This window comes from Nomascus leucogenys, chromosome 17 (assembly GCF_006542625.1).
Source record: "Nomascus leucogenys isolate Asia chromosome 17, Asia_NLE_v1, whole genome shotgun sequence".
In the NCBI taxonomy this organism is placed as follows: Eukaryota; Metazoa; Chordata; class Mammalia; order Primates; family Hylobatidae; genus Nomascus; species Nomascus leucogenys.
Window position 1 is genome coordinate 4,977,155 of NC_044397.1, and position 24,126 is coordinate 5,001,280.

At 50.3% G+C, this 24,126-nt stretch overlaps 1 long non-coding RNA gene across 1 annotated transcript; it reads right to left on the reverse strand.

The window, feature by feature from the left end:
- Positions 1-1,592: 1,592 nt before the first annotated feature.
- LOC101178452 lies at positions 1,593-24,107 on the reverse strand. The gene is made up of 2 exons (XR_001113426.2): positions 23,953-24,107; positions 1,593-1,923 (listed from the first exon to the last, which is right to left on the reverse strand). It is a non-coding gene; the product is annotated as an uncharacterized LOC101178452 (long non-coding RNA).
- Positions 24,108-24,126: the final 19 nt, after the last annotated feature.

The following is a 24,126-nucleotide window of genomic DNA, read 5'->3' on the forward strand; positions in this document are numbered from 1 at the left end:
AGTTTTGGATAGAGGTAGAACAGAGAGGTGGGGACTCCTTCTCTGCGAAGTTTGGACCTGTTGGCTTCTGGGGTCTCTTCCAGCTTTGAGATTTTGGGGATTTACCTCCATTCCTTGCCAGGCTTCACAGTCCATCAAGATCTACCCATACAACAGATTTTTTCCAATCCTTCATGAAAACTTGCCTGACCCCTGTGTCCTTTGGATTCAGTCATGTGATGGGCCAGCACATCTGAGAGATGCATCCATGCTAAATTTGGAGTGGTCACAGATTAACACATTAGTCCTTACAGGTAACGCAGATGCAGGTTTATAGGGTCTTGGATCTGTCAACTTAAAGGTAAAAGGAACGGTGGAACTTCTAGCACCAGGGAGGGACCGAGGGACAGATATGTTTGGGAAAACATGCCTGAGAAGTTTATCAAATAGTGCCTAGTACCCTCCAAATCCTTCCTACAATAAGATTAACTTTAGCTAAGATCACAAACCAGAGCTCAAAGATCTGAAGGGCTGGAGTGCCTACCTTGGCCCCTCTTCATGAGCCAGGTGAAGTTCCAGGGGATCTCTGGACACCTTCTCCTTGCCCTGTAGACGCCTTGCCAAGGAGAACCCGCTCGCCTGGCAGCTGTAAGCCAGCACTTTTCTTTTCAAAGCCTCTGAGTCTCCTTTCCCTCCTCCTCCTTCCTTCCCGCCTCCCCCCCTCAACACCCAAAAAAGGAGGATGCCCCTTCTGTTGAGTACACAGCCTGCAATTTTGCTGTCAAATCTCAGCCAGGAGGTCAGTGTTGTGACTGACTGTGTAAGGATCGCTCCCTTAAGGGTAATTACACTAAATTCCCCTCTGAAGGACAGCTCTCTCTGGATTGAATACAAGAAAACTCCGCATCCCCCATTCACGGAAATTCATGATTTCTGTGGCTGTCACTGGCACTCTGGCAGCGAGACACTTCGAGGTTCTCCAACCACTCAGAGGTGAGTATGAAGGCGATGGCCGTGGCAGGACCCAGGCCATGGAGGTGGGTGGCCAAGCGGCAAGATTAGGGGTGTGGGGTCCAGAGGGACCCCTCTGGGGAGCTGGGGTCCTGGTTGGCCAAGCAGGAACTGGGCCACAGACACGAGCATCTCCACCTGAACTGGCCACGCCCTGAACAGGGAATGCAAGGTCTCTCCACTGACATTCACCCCGGGAGAATACCCCTACACGTGCACTCATTCCTTTGTTTAACACATTGCCTTAGAGCACTCATCATCTGCCCTGCACTGTACTAGGCACTAAAGGGGGACCTGTGACGGGGCAGCAGCCCCCTCTGCAAAGAGCTGGAGCCCGCATTGGCAAAACAAAGCACTTACATGTGAAAAGTGAATAAATATCCAAGCCTCCTCCATCCCCCTCATCATCCCCAGACCCTATCAGAGGGGCAACATGCTGACCCTTGTCCCCACCTGCCCTGAAGGAGGCTGGCAGCTAGACCTTTCAGGTCTAGCAGCCACACTTCCACTCTCCCCACCCTGGGGAAACCCTGGCAAGAGTTGGGGAGTCACTCACCCACGACAAACAGTTAAAAGGAAGAAAGCAGGTCTGGCGATATCAATGCACTTTGATAACAATAAACTCTGCTTTTAATTTATGCTAATGTGTAGGGCTGTGGTGACAGTAAGAACTAAATTACAGAGTGGCTTTCGAGCTGGTAATTATCCCTCCATTTTTCGCTGCTCTGGAAGATGGACACACAATTATGCTCTCTTGCTGTATATTAATACAGATTCTTGACATCTTCAGCAGACCTGGAGCTGTCATCGAGCTTTTTGTCTCCTTTAATTGAAAATTAATGGTTACTAGGTTGCCACGGAAACAGAGGCCACGGACGCCAATGGCGCTCACGTCTCACCGCGGGACTGGCAGCATCAGGAGTCCGGAATGACCTTGAAAGTTAAAAGAAAAAAAAAAGCTTAAAAAAGAAGGGGAGAGGAGGGGAGAGGAGGAGAGGAGGGGAGAGGAGGGGAGAGGAGGAGAGGAGGGGAGAGGAGGGGAGAGGAGGACAGGAGGGTGGGGGGGTGTTCGTGTCAGAGCTGAGAGAGACAGAGAAAGCGGAGAAGGAAAGGAGTGAAAAGGGGGAAGAGGGAAAGAAAAGAGAGGAAAAGAAGAGATTAAAAATTGAAAAGAAGGGAAGAAATTCCAGGACGTTTGGAGTGTGGATGCTGGTGAAGGGAAATTAAGTTAGTAAGTCTTACCTCTCAGCTTTTGCCTCTTACCTCTCGTGCTCTTGCTCACTTTCTCTCTCTCTCTCTCTCTCTCTCTCTCTATCTTTCTCTCTCTTTCTCTGTTTTTTAAAGACCCACTGAAACACTGGGACCTGGGTCCCCACTTCAAAATCCATGATTCTACAAATCAGAACGTCAGCATCTGCTAAGAGCCCCCACGAGGAAGAGACAAAGGCTCCTTTGGTGCCATGAGAGGTGGCAGGCAGAGCAGGGGCAGGGGTGAGGTGTGCCACGTGGGCACTTCTCAGGAGCCAAGCAGGCTGTGCTGTCAAAAGTGGGGGCCACGGAGGAGACGACTGCATGGGGAGCTGGGAGCTGCCGCAACATTGCTCCAGCAGACACGGGCAGGTGAGAGGTGAGAGGGCTCTGTCTGCTGGGCCTTCAGCTTGAAAACACAACAAAAGAACTCAAAAGAGTCGGAGATGGTGGGGTAGGGGATGAAGGGGGAGGGTCTGGGCAAGGTTCAGTTTGCCTGGGAAGATAAGAGATACAGGAGGGCCATTCAGTGAGCCCCTGGGATGGCCAGTGGCTCTGTGCTTGGGAAGGTGTTTTCCTAGGAGAAGTTAGCAGGTCCAGCATAGAGGCACTGGGGACCCCTGAGTGTTCTAGCAGGAAAGGTGGGCTCTTTCCTCGTCAGCCCACTTTCCCAATTCCTCAGCCCAGGGCACATGCTCTAGAAAAGCAACTCAATTCAACCATTATTGGATGCCTACAGTGAACCAGCAGCCAAGCTAGACTTTGGGGTCACAACGAATCAGACACAGATCCTGCCTAGAAAGGTTCAAAATCAAAGCTGGGAGTAGACAGACATGAATAGACAATTGGAAAGTTAGCGACCCCCTCGAAGATTTCTCTGCAAGGATGTTCACCTCAGTGTTATTTATAATAGCAAAAATCTAGAAATGGATGGATGACCAACAGGTGATGACTGATAAAATGATATGCAAATGATATGCTTTATGCCCAAAGGCAGAGCACTACACAGTCGTTTTAAATTATGTTGGAGAAGAATATGTAATGACCTGGGGGAAAAGTTCTCAATATTTTATTTAATAAAAAAATTAGTTGACAAAATGGTGATGTATTCATGATTCCATGATCTTGTTTCTAAACTTTTAAAGACGTGTACATTAAACATGTAACAAAAAGTTACATATATGTGTATGTAAATGTGTGAGTGCGAGTGAGTGTATATTTGTGAATGTGTGTGTGAATGTGTGTGTCCATGTGAGTGTGTGTAAATGTGTGTATGAGAGTCAGCTTTAAAAAAACTAGGAGATACAGTAAAGTCGTACCATGATTATCTCTGGGTGGAAAGATTATGGCTGATCTTTATTTCCTTTTTTATGCTTTTCTGTATTTTCCTTTTTTTTTTTTTTTTTTTTTGAGATGGAGTCTCACTCTGTCACCCAGGCTGGAGTGCAGTGGCTGGATCTCAGCTCACTGCAACCTCTGCTGCCCAGGTTCAAGCAATTCTCCTGCTCAGCCTCCCGAGTAGCTGGGATTACAGGCAACTGCCACCATGCCTGGCTAATTTTTCTAGCTTTAGCAGAGATGGGGTTTCACCATCTTGGCCAGGCTAGTTTTGAACTCCTGACCTCGTGATCCACCCGCCTCAGCCTCCCAAAGTGCTGGGATTATAGGCATGAGCCACCATGCCTGGCCTGTATTTTCCATTTTTTTAAACAATAAATATACATAACTTTTATTAACAGAACAAAAAGAAAAGAAAACGGGTTTTTAAAATTCTAGAACCAGGACCCTAGAGATAAAATCCCCAATAAGGTGCTCCTCACACACTTCTGCAGGGCCTGGGCCTCCTTGCCCAAGGCTTTCCCCCAGAAATCAGACCCAGCAGAGCTTTTCCCCAATTACCAGAACCCCAGAACCCCATCCTAAGGTTCTCATTCCCCTCCCCCACCAACACTGTCCTCATCCCCAGCTTGCTGGCCAGGGTGTCCCAGAGATAGGGTGATAGGCTGAGGCTGAGGACACCCAAGCAGGGCTGGAGGGTGGGCCAGGGGAGCAGGCCCTGCTTGGGTGTCCTGGGACGTTCCTGGGACGTGGATGCCAGGAACTCCTTCTCTTTGGTTCCCAGGTGGACCTTTAAGGTAGCGCCACTGCCTTCAGCATCATATTTGGACTCACATGCAGGCCACCAGCTACTCGAGGGCTAGGAAAGGGTCTCTCATTCATTAGGGCCCCAGTAGCTGGCTGGACCTCAGCAACTCTTTGCTAAGTTGAATATCAGCAGTGGATAGTTATGGAGTAACTACTCATCATTACACCTCTAAGGTACGTATTACTATCTCATTTCACAGACCTGGCAGCTAAGGTCCAGAGAGGCTAATTGACTGGCTCCAAGGCACATAGATGATCAGTCACAGAGCTGGAACCCAACCCTAGGGACGATCTGCCTCCAGGTCTATACTGTCTGTGCCTGTTTCTTCCCTTGCCAGGTCCAGAAAACCCAGGTACAAGTGGAGTCTCCCTGAATGGCTAGGGTTTCTGGAATAAACTCCATTCTGGGAAGGTCACCATGAAAAACTGCATGTTTTCATGGTCTTGGCACCCCTGGCCTGCCCTTGGCAGGGCTGGAAGAGTTACCCCTAATTAAAGTGGGAACTTTGGAGAAAGCCTGGCTGGGATGGGGGCTCCTAGAAAATGCATCCTCTCTGCCTCTCACCTCTCACCAGATACATCCTTAACTCACTCTCCCGGCAAATGGGAGCTCAGTTCCATACCCCCAATTCACTTCTCTACCCCTGCCCAGTCTCAGCCTCCAAAATGAGATTTTCACACCCCTTCCCCCAGGAAGCTTTCAGCTAAGTCACTTCAAATTGCCACACTTATTCCTGTACTCTGCCCCAATAATAAATAAAGCTACGCTATGGCATATGTCCTCTGTCCTCCATGGCAGGCCCTATGCCAAGCACTTCACACGTGTCCACTCCCTCTATCTTCCTGACAAGTTTATAAGAAGGTGCTATGATTTTATCCCACTGAGGCATAGAAAGTTAGCCAGCTTGCCCAATGTGACATAGCAAATCAGTGGCAGAGCCAAAAGGCGACCCCGTGCAGTCAGAAACCAGAAGCCACGTTCTTCACTACCACACCAAGGGCAATGCAAGGATTTGAGGTTTCACTGGAATTGTGGTGCACTGGATGACCTGGAAATCAGTAGCCTGTTTGGCTGGACTCTTGTGACATGTCAATGATGAGGCAGGTTGGGGTAATGGTCTTTCCCCAGAAAAGGGGATCTTGCATGTGTAGACAGGTGGAAACAGGCTCACCTCCTCTCTGGAGGTAGACTGCATCTGCATCCAGACTACCTCTGGAGGTAGACTGATCTGGGAGCCTCTCAGGGCAAGGTCGATTCTGTTCTCACTGGTCCTGCCACCCACACTCAGGACATGAGGGAGGGTTCCGGGGTGGGGGTCGGGGGGTGACTGGCTGCTCCACTGGCTGGCAGACTGGCTATAGGGACAGGTATAGGGGAAGGGTCCCAGGTAAGGGCCATCTGTGCCTCTGCCCCACCCCTGGCCGAGCCCCAAGACCCAGAGGAGGCCTGACTTTCTCTTCCCTCCACCTCCCTCCACCCCCCTACCAGCCCTTCTCCACCTCTGCCCTGTCCTTCCCTCCACCTCCCCACCTCACCCCTGCCCACTTCCCTCCCCGCCCACTTTCCCAGAGCCAGAACAAACAAGAAGACAAACCCAGCCGCGGTGGCAGAGAGGGGAGCAGGGAACTTGCCTTCATTTCCCCGGCTTCCCTGATCCCGACCTTAATCCCCGCTCAGCATCCTGTCAGCCAGGTTGTTCTCAAGCTGACATTGCTGCAGGCGCCTTCTCGGCAGCCTTTCCTCAGATCTGCCTCCTCCGGGGACTTCTAAAGAGGAGCCTGAGGTTTCTCTGTTACAGCCGGCTTCACTCGCTGCCCTCAAGCAAAGCCTGGGCTCCCGGGGGGCTGTAGGGAGAGGGGGCTGAGTGGGGGCAGTGCCAGGCCTGACGTTGCGGAAGAAGAGAGGAGAATGGAGGTGGCTGGACCCCAGAGGCTTCCACAGTGGGGGTCAGGCCTGGAGCAGGAGCTCAACCAGTGCTGTGGGTCTGCTCAAAGCAGGGAGGGACTTGCTCAGGTGTGCAGGCCTGAGAAACTCAGGGGAAACCGAGGCTGGGGCCCAGGGAATTCAGGCTGGCACTAGTTCTGGCTGTAGGGGAAGCCAAGCGGTATGCAAGTTTCTGAGCCTGCAGGGAGATCACAGCTCAGAGTGGGTTTGGAGAGAGGGGCAGCTGGAGCCTGCACTGTGTGTGAAAGAAAACACAGACATACACATTCATCAGTGGACGTGCTGAACACCTGCTGGGTCCTGGGAGCCAGACGGGAAAAGCAGACTGGTGAGAGGGACGCGGGTGAGCTCTGCAACAGATGCACCCCCGTCCCTGCTCTGCGATGGGGTCGCAGTGTGGCCTCAGACCGGTCACTTGGCTTTTCTGAAGCCCATTTTTCTCATCTATAAGGTGTGTGGTGGGTGGGGGGAGGTAATCAGGAAAAGCGTCCTCGCAGGATCAATGTGAAGTTTACAGTCAGCGTGTGCAGAGCACCTGGGGTTGAGGATGATTTTTACCATTCACGTCACTGTCCACAGGGACATTAGTCTGGAGCTTTGTCTGGGTTTTCACAAGTGGAACTCTGTGTGGAGGGGAGTCGCATGAGGGCACGCGTGTGTGCAAGTAAGCAAGTGAGTGTCCATGTGGGGGTCCAGGCAGGACCTCCATGAAGCTGCTGGGAGTCCCTACGTCTGAAATCAGGCTCAGCCGCAGCCTGAACAAACATCTGGGACCGTAGGTCTGGCCAGTTCTGCCATCCCCATACACCCCCACCCTCCAGTTGTGACACACCCATTCTGCCAAGGGGATAGGGATGTAAGAGGCTCCTGGAAGCCCAGGAAAGGTGCTCCTTAAGCTCCCCCACCTCTTTCGGCCCCCTCTCCAGGGACTCCCTCAGAGCCATAAGTGCTCCAGGGACTGAATTGGAAGGGAGTGCCTTAGACCCCAGGTGCTCAGCTTCTTGGGAGAGAGCTCAGGGTGCAAGCTGGGTGGGCTGTATGAGAGTCCATAGGGTCCCAAAGGCAGAGGGGTTGAGTGAGTGGCAGAGAGGGTGCCTCTCCATCCACCTCCCCATTCCAGAGTGGGAGGGAGGGAGTCCTGGAGAGGGGGCTGTAAAGCAGGATCTGGATTCAGTCCCTCTACCTCCCCAATAGGGCCTCTCCCTAGATCAGTAAAAAAATCAAAAGCACCAGCTCTTCCTGTTGCCAGGGTTGACGTAGCCGGGTGGCCTTAGGCAAGTCACCAAACCTCTCTGACCCTTGCTGTCCTCATCAGCAAAATGGGAATAGTATTGCCTGTCGGTGCTGCGGTGCAGTAAAAAACAAAGCAGTACGTGCAAAGCACAATGCCTGGCATGTGGTAAATGCTCCAAGGTGTGCACAACATCCCAGCTGACACAAAGTTTTGACTTGGGCTGTGGCGGGTATGTCTGTATGAGCATTACTTGGTAATAAGAAATAGAATGTTGACAGCGTTTTAGGTTCCAAAAATGGATATGAATGTCAAAAAGTCAAAGCAGCCAGGTAAAAATGTCGTGTAACAGCCAGGCATGGTGGCATGCACCTGTAGTCCCAGCTACTCAGAGGGCTGAGGCAGGAGAATTGCTTGAGCCCAGGAATTCGAGGCTGCAGTGCGCTGTGATTTGATTGTGCCACTGCACTCCAGCCTGGGCCACATAGCAAGACCCTGTCTCTAAAACACAAAAACACAAAGCAAAACGAAAAGCGTCATGTAACAGCTTGGCACGTATAGGTATTGGTAAACTCTATTTTCCTTCCTCTCTTCCTCCCTCCCTTCCTTCGGACCAAATAAATTTTATCATTCTCTAACCAAATCATTCTCACTCTTTGGGGGAAGTCAAAATCCCTCCCGACCTAACCATGATGCTTGCATCTCATCTTTGTGCGTTGGGCAGGAGGGTTGCCTCCAGGGCCCACATAGGGCACTGTTGTCTCCCAGTCTTTGGGAAACCACTAGTCTGAGAACTCTCAGGAACTTGCTAACTATGCTGATTCCTGGCGCCCCCCGACCTGCTGAATCAACACCAGGAAAGGAGCCCAGGGATCCGCATTTAATAAGCTCCCCTGTGAATCTGACACCCACTAAATTTGAAAACTGCCTCCTTAGCACTTTTTCTCTTTTGCCCTTGGCCCATATGTGCTCTTATTTGTCAGACTGTGTTTAAAGTCCTTGTCTTGGGAAGGTGGCTACTTCACCCCCCAGCCAGGAATGGGATGCTCCCTGCAAGAACCCCGAGGTCACTGGGCAGGATTCTGCCCTGCACCTTAATCCCATGGCACCTGTATATATTCATCCCCCACAGTCTGCAGGAGTTGGGGGCTTCTGGACCCATTTTCCATAGTGGATGCTATATTCCTCAAAGGTCAGAACCTCTGGGTCCCCCCAGCAGGTGGCCTGGGATACAACTGGGGCTCCATGTCAAACAAAGACATTGTCTCCCTGCCCTGGCATTCAAAAAGACAGGCTCAGGTGGGGGCAGGTGCCCTTCCAGCTTCCCAAGAGCCTCCCTGCACTGGAGGTTGGGGAGCAGGGCACCTTCTGCTGCTTCTTCCTTCCCTGGTTTGTCACCCAAACGAGGCTCACCTTAGTGTTTCGGAAAGGGTGGAGAAGGGGACACTTCTCAGACCTCTGATGACTCACCATTCCCCAAATTCCAACCCCCCCACCCTTATAACTACTCCCATCCACCTTAGAATGAGTGAGGGCGACAAGAACTTTACCAAGGGAGGCACCCTTGGGAGGAGGAGGCAGCGGGCTGTGTGAGGCTCTTCTGGACTCAGAGGCCTGAGTGTGAAGTTCTGGCTCCTCATCAGCCAGTTGCACAGACCGTGGCAAGCCCTCCTCCAGTTCTCTCACCTGGAAAGCAGCCATTAAAAGTTGTGAGGCCTCAGAGAGACCACGGGGATGAAAGTGCTAAGTGAACACGAGGTATGGGTCTTTTTTTTTTCTTATTTTATAGAATTAATCCTTTTGCATCCTCCCCCAACAACAGGTGCAGGCTACCTAGGAAGACCCTGTCCAACTGCCTCCTCTCTGGGAGTCCCAGCCTCAAGCTGTCTGGCTCTTAAAACAAGCCCATCTGTCTGGGAGGTTTCAGAGGCAGCTGGGAGGGGCCCCCAACCACCCCAGCACATTCCAAATAGGTGGAGTGGGAGAACCTGGTTCTGAGGCAGCCTCTAGCCATGATGCCCACCCCGGGGATGTCAGGGGAGGTGAGGAGAGGAGGCACCAGGGGAAGAGGACTCTGGGAGCCAGATTCCGAAACTCCTATGGGCGTGAGATCAGAAACCCAAACCCTGCCCCCCACCTCCCCACCCCTTAAGCCACCGTCCGGAAAAAATAAACTATTTCCTGCAACCAGCTCCGAAACAAAGTCTGTGAATGCACAGTGACACATGTTACATAAATAGAAGCCACAGAGGGGAAAAGCCTGTTTTCTCTTTCATTATTTATCACTCTCTAACCATCTCCAGCTGGGTGAGTAAACAGGCGCATTGGCCCATAATGAGGAACAGACTGCTGCCGTGGGGCTGCTGGAGGGGCGCGTGTGTGAGCATGAGAGTGTGTGGATGTGCCTGTCTGTCTGTCTGTCTGCCCCCGAGACGGAAGCGTGGGAGCCTGAAAAGGCAGAAGGCTTGTGGGGGCACCAGATTCCAGAGGACAAGAGGGGAGCCACCTGGTGCCCCCACTGGAGTGGGACAGAGCCAGTCTGTTGCCTCCTTGCCATGAGGGTTGGTGGGGGAACTGGTGAGCTGGGCGGAGGAGTCAGAGGGGAGAGACTGTGTGGGTGGGAGAGGATGTGAGATGTATGAGCCAAGTTCGAGGCTGCAAATGTGCCGGGTCTCTGAGCGTGACCTCCGCAGGGTGGCCTCTGGGACTGAGGTGGGGGCAGGAGGGTGTGCGAAGGGGTGTGACTGTAGGGGGTGTGTAGGGCTGTATGTAAGACTGGGAAACTAAAGGAGTGTGTATGTGATGACCTTGCCATGTGTGTGTATGCATGCATGTGGGGGGACCATGGGAGTGTCTGACCCTGAAATTGTATATGGGAGTGTGATTTTTGTGACTATGGGAATGTGTGTTTATATCTGTGTCACTATGGCAGTATGGCCTATGTATGTGAGATTTTATGGCTGTAGGTGGTATTTTGGGTTGAATTGTGCTCCTCTCCAAAAAGGATATATTGAAGTCCTAACCCCAGAACCTCCGAATATGATTTTATTTGGAACCAGTATCATTGCAGATGTTATCAGTTAGATGAGTCCCTATTGGAATAGAGTGGCCCTCATGCATTATGACTAGTGTCCTTATAAGATGTCCATGTGAAGACACAGAGACAGATGGAGGCAGAAGCTGAAGTGATGCACCTCCAAACCAAAGAATACCTGGGGCTACCAGAAGCCAGCAAAGGCAAGGAAAGGCCCTTCCCCACAAGTCTCAGAAGGAACCTTGCTTTCGGACTTCTGGCCTCCAAAACTGTGATACAATAAATTCTTGTTGTTTTAAGCTACCCAGTGTGTGATACTTTGTTGTGGCGGTCCCAGGAAACTAATAGAAGTATGTATGAACACGTTGTGCATATGAATATGTTGTGCTAGCTTGAGAGTGCATGAAAAAATGTGAAAAGCCAGCTGGACGCGGTAGCTCACACCTGTAATCCTAGCACTTTGGGAGGCCAAGGCGGGTGGATCACCTGAAGTCAGGAGTTCGAGACCAGCCTGGCCAACATGGTGAAACCCCGTCTCTACTAAAAGTACAAAAATTAGCTGGGCGTGGTGGTGCATGGTTGTAATCCCAGCTACTTGGGAGGCTGAGGCAGGAGAATCGCCGGAACCAGGGAGGCAGAGGTTGCAGTGAGCTGAGATCCTGCCACTGTACTCCAGCCTGGGTGACAGAGCCAGACTCCATCTCAAAAAAAAAAAAAAAAAAGTGAGAAACCATGAGACTGTGCATGTATGTGAGCATGAGATGGTGGTAGTGAAGATGGAGGTGACTACAGGAGTGTGAAAACGTGTGTGAGACAGGGAATGTGTGAAGTGTCTGTGTGTGTATTTGTATGTACCAGAACACGCATGCTCAGTACCTACAAATCATCCTGGAAAGGAACTCAGCATCTGTCCTTCACATCTGATTGCCTCCACCCACCCTCCCTGACCTTGGGCAGCCGTACCTGAGGCCAGGTAAGCCGGAGGACGGCTGCCCACAGCCTGCCCACAGGACACATGATGCAGGCTTGCTCCTCAGGGACCCAGATGAGGCCAGGCATTGAAGGCTGTAGGCAGTGAGGTAGAGGGTCAAAATCTTTGTTTGTAGGGCTGGGCATTATTGCCTGAAGTCTGATTTCTATTTTTTTGTTTGTTTTTTTGTGACGGAGTCTTGCCCTGTTGCCCAGGCTGAAATGCAGTGGTGAGATCTTGGTTCATGACAACCTCTGCCTCCTGAGCTCAAGAGATTTTCCTATCTCAGCCTCCTGAGTATCTGGGACTATAAGCACACGCCATCATGCCTGGCTAATAACTGTATTTTTTGTAGAGAAGGGGTCTCATGGCCAGGCATGGTGGCTCACACCTGTAATCCCAGCACTCTGGGAAGCTGAAACAGGCAGATCACCTGAGATAAGGAGTTCAAGACCAGCCTGGCCAACATGAAACACCTATCTCTACAAAACACCTGTCTCTACAAAAATACAAAAATTAGCCAGGCATGATGGTGGGTGCCTGTAATCCCAGCTACTTGGAAGGCTGAAGAAGGAGAATCGCTTGAGCCTGGGAGGTGGAGGTTGCAGTGAGCCATGATTGCACCATTGCACTCCAGCCTGGGCAACACAGAGAGACTCCATCTCCAAAAAAAAAAAAAAAAAAGTGGGGGGTCTTGTTATGTTGCCCAGGCTGGTCTCAACCAATCCTCCTGCCTTGGCCTCCCAAAGTGCTGGGATTACAGGTGTGAGCCACCACGCCCAGCCCTGATTTCTTTCTAGCTGCTACGCCGGTATCCCCAGTCCTGCATAGGGAGACAGGCCTATGCTCAGAGAGTCTTGAAGCCACACTGGGTTCCTAGGCACTATGTTGACCAGCCCTATTCCTGGAGACCACTAGATGTCACAAAGCCAGCTGGAAACTTAGCCATCCAGGCCATGTTCAGACCAGCCTGTCCCTCTGCTGGCTCAGCCTGTCTTCCAACCAGGAGACACATAATTGTTCAATTACTCAACAAAGCACGTGTTCCAAGGCCCATGTCTTAGCATCCTCAAAGGTGTCCCAGAGAGGCTTTGCTATGAAACTGCAGACAAGCCACTTCTCTCTGAGCCTCAGTCTCCTCTCTGAAGAGTGTACAACCATCCTTGCCCTGCCTACCCTCATGGAATTGTTGTCAGGATTAAGGAGCTCAATGGACATGAACTTGCCTTATAAAGAAATGCCTTATAAGATGCCTCCCACAGACCTATGGGGTCAGTATCATCTCCAGCATCAGCTTCCCACCGTCTCTTCCCTTAGCTCTGTAATGCTTTGATTTAATTCAGGAGTCTGCAAACTGGCTCACAGACCAAATCCTGCCTGGTTTTGTATGGTCTGTTAGCTAAGTGGTTTTCACAGATGAACATTGGTGGTCGCTTTGATAATAGGGAGCATTAACTTTGAACCCCAACCAAGCAAAATGTTATCCCCTTTCCCCAAATTTCATTCTTCTTATTAGTAGACCTGTAGTACAAAAAAAAGTACTCAATTATTATTGTCATTCTAATTTCATCAATAAAAGTTTTGTGGAAATTTGTTTTCTCTCTTGTTATGTAAATCCCTGCATCATATTCTCAATTTTGCCTCATAGCCTGCAGAGGTTAAAATACAGCAAAAGTTTGCTCGTCTTTGCCTCCACTGCCCAACTCTGCCCCTGTCACACAAAAACAGCCACAGATGATACATAAGCAAATGAGTATGACTCTGCTCCAGTACAACTTTATTTCCAGAAACAAGTGGTAAGCAGGATTTGGCCATCATACACCAACCCCTGAAGTAGAACACTGTAAGCCCTTGGCCATTTTGATGGGTTTGGAGAAGGGCAAGTCAATCCCTAGCCAAGTTCAAATAAGCTAAGTAAGTGTTGGCTTGAACAATTCACTAGACTGAAGTGGGTTGGATGTGAGTCTGAAGCTGATGGGACTCCCTCCAAGGACTCTAAGAATAAAGCCCACCCAGGAAAAGGCAGAGTTAAGCAATGGGAGCACCCAAGGGCATCGTTTTAAGCCCCTGGATCACACATCATCTGCAGCGAGTCCTGCTCCCTTGACTTTCAGGTACAAGAGTCAGTCAATTTTCATTGTTATTTAAGCCCAATTTGAAGTGGATTTTCTGATGTTTGCACTGATTCAAGAGCACAAAAGAAGAGTGTCTAATCCAGCCTGGGGCATTCAGGGAAGACTTCCAAGAAGAGGTGCCATCTGAGCTGGGTCTTAGTCAGCAGTGAAAGCATATGGGAGAAAAGATATTCCAAACAGAGGACACAGTCTGAGAGGAAGCCTAGCTACATGGAAGAGCACTGGACATGCCACAAGTCCCAGGTGGCAGAGCTGGGAGTGGCCAGGGATAGAACCAGAGGTTCAAGAAAGGATACCTTGTACCCTGCGCACCCAGCCAAGGTGCTTGAATTTTGAATGCGTCTTAAGCAGGGCATGACAAGTTCAGGCTGGAATTTTATTTATTTAATTTTTATTAAAGATGGGGCTTTGCCATGTCGTCCAGGCTGGTCTTGAACTCCTGGCCTCAAGCAATCCGTCTGCCTCAGCCTCCCAAAGTGCTGAGATTACAGGCATGAGCTTCCACACCCGGCCTGGTATGGCATGTTAGATAGAACTTTTTCACCACTGTGGAGGATGCACTGAAGGGAGGCTCCAGAAGAGGATAAGGCTGGCAGTGGGGAGGCCAGCTAGGAGGCTATTGGAATATTCCAGATGGGAGATGATGAGGGTCCTGCCCTGACCAATAGTAGGGAAAGTGGAGGTAAAGAGGAGGGAATGACTCTGAGAAATGCCTTGGAAGCCACAGGACTTGGTGACTGGATGTGAAGAGGAAGAGATAAGGAGAACCAAGGGATGATTCTAGTTTCTAGAGTGACTGGGTAGATTATGGTGCCACCAATGGGGCGAAAATGCAGAGGTGGAGCATGTTATGGATACAGAAGATGGCTTGGGCTGGGGACATGTTGAGTGTGCCATCCCTGGAGGCCCACAAACATGCACATGGCATCCAGGTCCCACACACTATAGTAGTGGGAGCCACCATCTCAAAAGTGGTAGGTAAAACCATGAGAGTAGATGGGCTTGTCCGAGAGCACAGACGACGAGGAGAGAGTGGGGCAACGCCCAGTGCTTCAGACAGGACAGTGGGAGATGAGATGAGCCCACAAAGACTCATGAAAAGGAAAAGTTAAGCAGGAGAACAGAAGGGCAGAGTGTGGCAGGCACTGGCGCCCTGCCCATCTCTCTCAGTGTTCGCCTCTAAAGGTAGAAGCCTGCTTACTGCCAACACCTGCTCTTTGCCTGAGGGTTTTTTCCTGGCCGTGGAAACACCCTTGGCTCCAGCCCAGAGCAGGCCGGAAGTGCTGGAGAGTGAATGCGCCTAGAAGGAGGACACAGCCCATGATGAAGGGGAAGTTGGTGGATGAGTACCCTAAGGCCTGCGCCCATGGGCTGGCTTGTGTGCAGTGTGTGTTATGCATGCTCAAGTCCCCAGTGGGACTGCACTCCTCTTGCTGACTGTGGGATAACACTCCCTTGATTGGCTGCCTTCCCTTCATTCTCCCTGCCCTGCTCCCCCACTGGTATTTCTGGGACCACCTCCCAAATAAACCACTTATGCTTGAATCACTGTGAGAGTCTGCTTCAGGGAGAACCTAAACTAAGACAAAGGTGTCATGAAAACCAAACAAATAGAAAACATGAAGGTGTTCTCACCAGGTAACTTTTGTCTCTGGAGGGATCAGGTCTTTCCTGTCCCAAGGGGCCCACCTCCACTCTCATAAAAGAGGCAGGCCAATTTCTTGTCTGGTCCGAAGATTCTCAGCAGGGGACTTCCCACATTCCCTGGCTGAGCAAACTCTAACATCAAGAAATCCTTTTGTAGTCCCAGCTACTCAGAGGCTAAGGCAGAAGGATCTCTTGAGCCCAGGAATTCGAGGCTGCAGCGAGCTATGGTCATGTCACTGCACTCTAGCCTGGGTGTCAAAGTGAGATCCTGACTCTAAAATAAAACAGAAAAAAAATAAATCCTTTCCTGTCTCTCTTCGCATTCCTTCTGTTTTTGCAGGAGCTGCTGTGTACTGCAAATGCTCAGAAAGATTCCTCAGCCCCAAGCCTGCCCTCTCCTTGTACCCCTGATTCAGTCCTCTTCTTTTCCAGCACTCCAGGTGGCTTTCACTTCTTTCTATTCATCATATCTCCAGCCCGGTAGGTGTTCTCTGCTTCTCTTTCTGCCTGCTATCCAGAGACTGGCTATGACTGCTGGCCAGTGTCCCACAGGAAGACGGGGACTAGGTGGGCTGGAAATACTCCCAGTGTACCCCTGACCCACCCTGCTCCCCACCTCCTACCTCTCAAGGCAGGAGGCCAAGGGGAATTGCCTTGAGCCAGTCTTCTTGAGAGGGAAAGGGCCCTCAAGAAGCCGTATACTAGAGCAATGAGGTGATCACTCTGGTGTGTAACAAGCCAGGGTATGAAGGCAGGTGCTGTACTTACATAATTGTGGAACCGTGTATGAATTTCAACCTTTCTGAGCTTTAGTCTTGTCATTTATAGAATGAAGATAATAATAGTATCAACCTGATTTAGGCTGGGTTCCCACAGAAGCCGCCCCTGAGACACTATTCCATTGCAAATGGTTGATTTAGGAGGTGAAGGAAATACCAGTAGAAAAGTGGGGAGGTAAGACAAGGAAAGGAGGCAACAAAGTATATGTTACCAAGCCAGCTACAGGATGGGCTCAGTCCCACAGAGGAAACCCTGGGATTATGCACGGCACACACGACTCGGAGTTATCCCACAAGGGGAGTGAGGGAGCAGGGGTATTTATATACCAATTCCCATCAGTTATGGGTGGAGGGCTCCCCCAGGAAGTGTTAGTTCCCTGGCACTTCTGGTCTCCCACACAGTGGAAAAGTGGGCTCTAATGCCAAAGGAAACCCTTAGGCTAGGAAAGGCAGGCACTAGTGATTGGAAGCCTTAGGGGTGAAAAGTCACAGTGCATCAGACAGGGCACCAACAAGTATCTGTTGCATCATCTTAGAGGACTGTTGGGAGGTGAAATTAGGTCATGTGTGGAGCGTGCTTAGCACAGTGTCTGATGCATGGGTGGTTAAAGAAGTTTAAGCAAGACCCAGCTTCAGTTTGCCTTCAACTGCCTGGCTCCAGGGACTTCCTGCTGCCTTACAATCTTGAGAGAGGTCCTGGGGGCTGGAGAGCCATGGGTCAAGAGCAGAGGGGACTGGAGGAGAGAAGACCCTAGGGGACATGGTGAAGACCAGAAAGAAGAGGGGGTGCAGGAGAACCAGGAAGGAGGTGGGGCCTGGGGCCCAGGCCTGGCATAGAATTACAAGGATGAGGAAATGTGTGAGCCCCACTCCATGGACCCAGCCAGATGCCATACACAATAAGGGATGTGTAAAAACTCTCTTATCTTCCCTTATTTCTACTCTACATTCATTGCCTCTGACATTTGGAGCACTGCTTTCTCTTAAAAAAAAAATAGGACTGTTGTGGGAATCAGAGACACATATTAAAAGTGCCTGGTGAACAGTCGATGCTCGACAGGTGGCAGCTATTTTCAATGTGAGTCTACCTGGGCTTTAACTTTCCTCTTTCATATCCCACCTCACCCTCCAGCACCAGCAGCTGACACTCCAAGCGCCAGGTCTTCCAGGTTCCATGGGGAAGGAATGCATCCTCTGCTAAGAACAGAGTTCTGAAGGCATCCTAAGTCAACAAGCAGAAAGCGAGCCAGAGGAGAGATGAGAAGAATGGGGAGCACAGCCCTCTGAGAGAAGGGGATGGCTCTGAGGGAATGAGAGTCTTCCTTGTCCCATTTTCTACCCAAGTTTCCCCCTTGACCCTAGCTAGCTCTTTCCTTGCAATCGCTGAAGACACAGTTATTGCATATGTCTGACAACATGCAGCTGATACCTGCAGGACACCAACTTGCCCTAAAGTGTTAGGCTATTTTTTGTTTTTTAAACTTTGCTCTAAAGTATCAAATCATAATCAAATCAATAAGCATGTACTGTGCAGCTACCTTGCAATGGAAATTAAGCTGGATGCAATGAGAAATCCCCAAATGACTGAAATTGTGGGTCCCTAAACTAAGGAGTTTATTATCTAGTTGGAGAAATGAGGCATAAAATGGCTAAACAGTTAACAAAAAATAGGGTTTGTTAAAAGTTACTGGGAGCTTATTAAACAAGTTAGCTAACAACACATTATAACATCAATGACATAGCAGTGCTAAAGAGCACCTGGAAAGAGGCAGAAGTGGGCTGGGTTAATCAAGAAAGAAGAACAGTAGCTATAGTCTATCCAATGCCTAAACTGAGAAGAATCCTACATGAGCCATACTTGCCCTCACGACCTCTCTGCCAGCCTCTCATCTTTCTTCCCATCTTGCAGTTCAGTAAACTGAGGTTAAGCCCCTTGCTTCAGGATTTGGGGCTAGAAAAGTGACAGAATTGAGACTTAAATCCAAAAGTCTTCAAGTGGATGGAAAATGTGGGATAGCTCTTAAAAGATAAGGAAGGGCCGGAAGAGGTGGCTTGCACCTGCAATCCCAGCATTTCAGGAGGCTGAGGCGGGAGAATTATTTGAGTCCAGGAGTTTGAGACGAACCTGCACAACAGAGAGACCCCTTCTCTACCCGGGTGTGGTAGCTCACACCTGTTGTGGTCACAGTTAATCGGAAGGCTGAGGTGGGAGGATCACTTGAGCCCAGGAGGTTGATCACAGTGAGCTGTGATTGCACCACTGCACTCCAGCCTGGGCAACAGAGCGGAAGCTCCACGTCCAAAAAAAAAAAAAGATGAGGAAGAACCAAATGAAGGAAAAAGGAATTCTTTTCTCTGTGCCCACTCCTGGGGCTTCTGCTACCCTCACGCATCCTCCACCCCATCCCCACCCCCATGGGTGGGGTGCATGCAGGAGGGATAAGGCACTGGGTCTGCTCTCTTGGCCCTTCCCTGTGTGTCCTGCTCTCTTCCTGCACAGAAATCCCTCCATGTAGGGATCTCATTTGACCTAAAAATGCTGTGTTCCAATTAGTGGAAAATTGCTCACTGCTTGTCAAGCTATCGCTTATTTCCTGATCTTTAATGACTGATTTTCCACCAATCAGCCCAAAGTCCCATGCCCACCACCTTTTGGACAAGGCCTGAGTCTCTGACTCCCTAAAAGTCCCAAAAGGAACTGCAAATATCTCCAAGCGCCCAGGCACCCGGTCAGCCTGGCACCTAGAAGGACAAGCCAGCCTCGCCCCAGTCCTGGCGGCCCTCTCCTCCACAGCCCCTGGCACAGCTACCCACACTACCATGGTCATCTACTTGGGGCAATATGGTAAACTGATAAGCCTCCCCCAGAGGTAGGAGCTCCGCTTAAAACCGAGGAAGCCTAGAGAGTGCCTTGAAGGTTCCTGGCATGGTTCATTAAGATGTCAACCCCTAATGAAATACTTCTTTCTTTAAATCATCATTGATCTTGGGGAAGAGGAGCCTTTGTGGAAAAGGAAAAGGCTGTCCCTCTCCTATCCCTCCCTCACCTCCAATCAGCACAGATCCTAAGTCTTTCCCAGTCAGAAAGATTGGGAAGCAGGGAATGGAGGAACAGGGGAGAGATGGGAAAGGGAAAAGATTCCGGAGTAGAAGAACCACAAAAAAGATTCCGGAGTAGAAGGGAAGGAGAGGCACAGTGGGAAGGGAGGTCACAGAAGGAAGCCTACCGCAGCAAGGAGACCATAATACCCAAACATCTACTACAATCGAACTGTCCCATCAGTGGGAAGCTGGGTAACAAAACAAGATGGGGCACACTGATATGGTAGAATCCTCTCCAGCGGCCTCTTAAGTAAGTGACCCAGAGACACACACAACACATGCAACAAAAATGTAGACATTCATCTCGGCAGCATGAAGTTCAGCAAAACACAAGTAAAAACAAGGAGCAGGCTAACTTTCATTTAAAATTTTAATTGCTTGATACTTTACTATGCCACAAAAGTGAATAAAAATAAATACTAAAACAAAAGAAAATTTTGAGATACCTAAGCAATACCAAAGGAGTAAGAGTAGAAAACTTACTTGGGAAGGCCAACTTCAGGAAACCACAAGGGAAGGATGGAGAATGGGAAAGAAGGAGAGTCACGGAAAGGCCTATATTAGCAATGATTTTTACATGTTTCACTTTTAAGCATAAAATTTATAGCTCAATTAATGTTTACAAAGTGAACGCATGCATGTAACCAACTCCCAAATTCAAAAAGACCCCCAGAAATCCCCTCGTGCCCCTCCGTCACACCCCCACCTAAAACAGTCATGCTCCTGAGTTTTAAAGCCATCAGTTCATTGGATTGGGTTTTGAATTTCCTATCAATGGAATCAAACTGTTTTCTTTTGTGTCTGGCTTTTATGCTCAACGTTATATTTGTGAGATTCCTCCATGTTGTTGCACGTGCAATGGTTTGCTCATTCTCATTGCCAAGGACTAGCCCACGGATGAGAAGACCGTGGTTTAGTCACCTATTCCATTGTTGACGGCTGTTGTGAATAGTAAGCACATGCGAATAGATGGCATAGCATTCTGGTGTATGCCTTTTGGTGAACATATGTACATATGCATTTTTATTGGCATATACTTAGGAATGGAGTGGAGTTACTGTATTATGCTGATAAAGTGGGTTTTATTTTTGTTTTTTGTTTTGTTTTTTGAGACAGAGTTTCGCTCTTGTTGCCCAGGCTAGAGTGCAATGGCACGAGTTCAGCTCACTGCACCCTCCGCCTCCCAGGTTCAAGCAATTCTCCTGCCTCAGCCTCCTGAGTAGCTGGGATTACAGGCATGTGCCACCACACCTGGCTAATTTTGTATTTTTAGTAGAGATGGGGTTTCTCCATGTTGGTCAGGCTGGTCTCAAACTCCCAAACTCAGGTGATCCACCCACCTGCCTCGGCCTCCCAAAGTGCTGGGATTACAGGCATGGGCCACCACACCCAGCCTATGCTGATAAAGTTTTATTCCTCAATAACTAAAAAATAGTTTTTGGCCAGGTGTAGTGGCTCATGCCTGTAATCCCAGTACTTTGGGAGGCCAAGGTGGGCAGATCACTTGCGGTCAGGAGTTCGAGATCAGACTGGCCAATATGGCAAAACCCCATCTCTACTAAAAATACAAAAATTAGCAGGGCATGGTGGCATGAGCCTGTAGTCTCAGCTACTCGGGAGGCTGAGACAGGAGAATTGCTTCAACTCAGAAGGCGGAGGTTGCAGTGAGCCAAGATTGTGCCATTGCACTCCAGCCTGGGCAACAGAGTGAGACTCTGTCTCAATAATAATAATAATAATAATAATAATAATAATAATAAAAGAAACATAAAATATCTGGGCTTAGGTTCGTTGGGACCATAGGAAGGAAGCAAATGTTTCTAGATGTACACATCATCACCACCCCAACCTACTCCTGAGTATCAGGCCTGCTGCTAGGAACAAGCTCATCCATCAGCCCACTTCACCTCCACAACAGGGTGGCGGCTGACCTTGGGAAAGGGCATCTGCTTCAGAGCAGGAGACATGGGAGCAAGTACTCGCCACGCTACTTCCTAGCTATGTGAACTGAGCAAGTCATTTGACCTCTCTTAGCTCCACCTGGAGAAGAGTCACCATTGCTGGGGTGATAAGCTGAACAGCACGTTATTCGACTGCCTGGCAAGCATTTAATAAGTGGCAACTCATGATTTGCAGCTTTGTGAGGTCAGCATTCCTCATTTTAAGTGAGGACCCTGGAGCTCATCAAAGGGAAAATAAGTAATTATGGAAAGCATGTGAGGAACACATTACCAGGCTAGAAGTTTTGCCCATCCTCCCTCCCAACCACCCAAGGAGGCCTCCCAATCTCCCAACTGATGAGTGAGGTGATGAGTGAGTTAACTGAGACTCAAACATCATGTAACTTGCCTCGGTCACACACTGGTTAAATGACAGAGGCTGAAGTTCAACCCAAGGCTGCCTGACTCTAGCCCCTGTGCTCTTAACTATGGCCCCCCTGGAAGGGCCAAGCCATGAGCCTTGGTTCCAGCCACCGCCAAAGCACCTGCACCTGCCCTGAGTCCTGTGAAGGAACAAGGACAGAAAGGGGACCCTCCTGCCTGCTCCCAGTCACTCCCACTTTGGAGCCAAGGGCTACTCTTTTCAACCTTTTTAACGAAGCTCTTGCACCAGGAAGAAGGGCTTTGGACTGGCTTCTTTGATTTGGGGGCATTTGTTCTGTATCTTTCTTTGGGGAGGCTTTGTCTTCCTTACTAAAATGCCCTTTAGGTGAAGACAAGACAGGGTCTTTTGATGCCTTGAGCCCCCACTGTAGCTCACAGGGAGCTGTGAACTGAACTGGCCTGAAGATGAGGGGTAAACTGAACTGAAAGCGAAGCATTTCCCAGGGCAATCCCTCTGGGCAAGTGAGCCCATGTGTGAGGTACAAGGGCTGCTGCAGGAAGGGGATGGGAAAACCATTCAGTGAACCAGCCAGAAGAGGGCTGAAGCCCCTCGGAGGTCACCTCATTCAATACCCCCCTACAGAAATTCTCTCTTTTGTCTCCAAAGCCCCTAGTTCTCACCCCACCCTCAGCCTTTGCTGCAAGAAGGACAGGAAGGAGAACTGAGGACATAGTCACTGGCCCAGCTGGTCTGACACAAGGACTTGCCACTCCAGGCTTGGCCTAGGGCTGTCCACACACCATGATTTCCACTCGAGCTGGCCCTCAACAGGAGATAAATCAGATAGTACTACCAAGGGCTTTCTTTCTCCCAGAATACCCTTCCCCTCAGCTAACCCACAAGCAGGCAGTGCCGCTTCAGGGACCACCATAAGCTTCTTTCTTGTCCTCACTGAAGTGGCTCTAGTTGGAATCTGGCTCATCACTGACCAGCAGCTGTGTAAGCCCAGGCAAGTGACTTGATCTCTTTGTGACTCAGTTTCCTCTTCTATAAAATGGAGATAATAGAATTATCTCCCTACTGGGCTTACTGTGAAGATTAAATGGCTGGTAGGTGGTACGACTCAGATGTTAGCTGTTATTTTATTCTTACGGCTATGGTTATCTCAGTTGCCACACTGGAAAGGACACCGAGATATCCACATAAATGGCACTTAGAGTCTTCCCTGCACAATTTCACACCTAGAAATCTAAAACGCTCCAGCAGGACCTAAGTATGCCTGTCACACTTGCCCAACAGGGCAAATACATAAGATGTGGACCTGTGCAGGTGTCACTAACATTGCAGAAAAGGGACAGAAGTTATGAAAAACAACCCAAGAGGGTGCCTCCTCTCTGAGGTCCCCTTTTCTTTCAAGGACCACTGGAAGGGCCAAGAAATCCTTTCCCCCCAGGCAACTAAGCATCAATCCTTGCAGCTCCGCCCGCACCCCTCAGGCTTCCAGCTCCCACTCCACAGGGGCTCATATACTACACCGGCCCCTTGTCCACCTGCCTGAGGATTTAGGGCCAGGGGAGGCTTCAAGAGCCATTGTCTTCCTGTCCTGATCCCACAACAGGATTCTCCCTTGGTCATGGGGACCCGGCATCACTGAGCTAGGTTGGGGTACTTCATGAGGACCCCTGAGGCCTCCTTCACTTCTCCCCACCCCCAACACACGCGACAGATGGGAGATGTTTCCGGCGTGTGTGGGGCGGGGAGGGGGACAGGTATTGAGATTTCCACGGGACTCTGAGTGGTGCGTCTGCTACCAACACAGCCCTCCCCCTTGGGCCGTGGGCATTTCCTCACCCAGACCTCCCCCTCCCAACCCAAACACACCATCGCCGCCACCACCACAATCCCTCCAGTCCCCCTGGGCAAAAGCGATGTTCAGAGACGCGGGGTTTTGTTTACAATCTAATTTGTCCGGATAATTGCCTCAACTTTGCACTTCACTTTGCCCGCATGGCTCTGGCCTTGGGCCCCTTCTTCACTGGTTCGCAGAGCATTTTACGGGAAATTCCCTTTCCGCAGAGGGAGGCAGTGCGCGCCCGGGGGTGACCGTTCACAAAGCCCTGAAGGGGCCTCCCCACCCTCTACCCTAGGCTCAGAAAGCCCACCCTCAGCCCCCACGCAGTGGGGAGCAGGAGGGAGGCCAGGCAGGGCCCGGGCCTGACACTGGCTCCGTCTCTGGGCCCCCGGCCACTCCCCGCGCCGAGCGCAGCCCGCCGGGAACCAGTGAACCGTGTGGGAGCAGGACTTGGCCGTACCTCCAGACTCCAAGGGATGGCCGGGGTTTGCAAGCGCGCCATAGGATTAGTCCGAGGCCAGGGTGAATCCCTGGGGTCCCTCCACCTACCACCTTTTTCAGATCTGCCGCCCCACGTCTTCTCCCCATGTTCCCATTTTTCCTCCCCTAAAGTTTGGTGCACGTGGTCTTCTCTCGCTCTCAGCAGGCTGCCAGGCGGGGTGAAAGTTGCTGCACCTGCTTTAGGCGAATTATGGTAGCACTAGAAGTTGGTCTCCCCTCCCT